This window comes from Aplysia californica, unplaced genomic scaffold, assembly GCF_000002075.1.
Source record: "Aplysia californica isolate F4 #8 unplaced genomic scaffold, AplCal3.0 scaffold01121, whole genome shotgun sequence".
Taxonomy (NCBI): domain Eukaryota; kingdom Metazoa; phylum Mollusca; class Gastropoda; order Aplysiida; family Aplysiidae; genus Aplysia; species Aplysia californica.
Window position 1 is genome coordinate 98267 of NW_004798391.1, and position 1242 is coordinate 99508.

Consider the following 1242-nt stretch of genomic DNA (forward strand, 5'->3'; position numbering starts at 1 on the left):
AGAGAGAGAGAGAGAGAGAGATAGAGAAATCGAACTCTCGTCCTCTGCATGCGATGGTTAAGCGACTAACAGCAACACACGATACACCCGTGCCTCAGAGAGAGTAAAGAAATAAATTGGACATCAGAGAAGTTAAATGTATCCTTATCCTAAATAATTGAAGTTTTGGTATGGCTGGTAACCTCCATAGCCCCCACATTTCCCTAGTACGTGATTTGGATTAAAGTAACAAGTACTATTTTAGTGTTAAGAAATAATGAAACAAGATTAGTTTTTTTTTAAGTCTAGCCTATATGAAATCCCCCCCCACCCTCCCAGCTCCAACAACCACACAGTCTTTTCCTTAAGACTACATACAAAATGTATTATTTTCGAAACATTCCTTGACGGTAACAGTCTAAGGTTTCATGCTATACAGTAAACGAAAAAGTAAAAAATGTAAACAGATCGTTCCAAGAGCTAGCCACTAAACGAAGAATTTGGGCTTCTGTAAAACACTGGAAGAATTCAGGCATGAAGCAGAGGAAAGGAAAGACCAAACATGTTCCTCACAGGATCAGAGCACGCTGCTATGTCGTGTTTCCCGCCTGGCTGAAAGTTCAGAGAAAAATATTGGTTTTGTTTTGATTTATTTAGACAATAGTTGTGTTTTAGCGAGGTATGCAGGCGTAGAGTTTTCTACACTTCCAGATGTCTCAGGAACGAAAGAGAGGAGAAAGGGGAGAGCGAAAACGGTCTGAAAATATGTACTCCGATGAAGACTGTTGGCCTTCTAGACATACAATCGCGTGTGGTGAAGACAAGAGCATTAACATTTGCCATAGTAAAGGTTTAGTCTTCCATGAAGACATCGGAAGTGGGCATAAGGTCAAGTACTTTCCGAATACAGCTCTGAAGTTGTAATCATATATTAATACTAGCTGGGTACCGTTTCGATGAACGAACTCCAAAAGATTGAACGTCAAGTCATTGTGGAAACAGTGTGCACTGCGTGTGAATGGAAGCCTCACTTATTTACAATGGCGTCTTAGAAGATGTACTTTCTCAAGACTAGATCAAAACGAAACTGTGAAAAACTGAAAATCAAACTACGGTGACGTCAGACTCCTTCAAATTCAGACGTTAAGTGGTTCAAAAGTTTTAGACGACCAAAGTGACGAAATTTCACAAATATTAGATAGATAGATAGATAGATAGATAGATAGATAGATAAATAGATAGATAGATAGATAGATAGATAGA

General features: G+C 38.8%; 1 protein-coding gene across 1 annotated transcript in view; it reads right to left on the reverse strand.

The window, feature by feature from the left end:
- LOC101861172 overlaps positions 1 to 1242 on the reverse strand; it is a gene marked incomplete at its 5' end in the record, with an annotated part of 142597 nt that overhangs the window by 91267 nt on the left and 50088 nt on the right.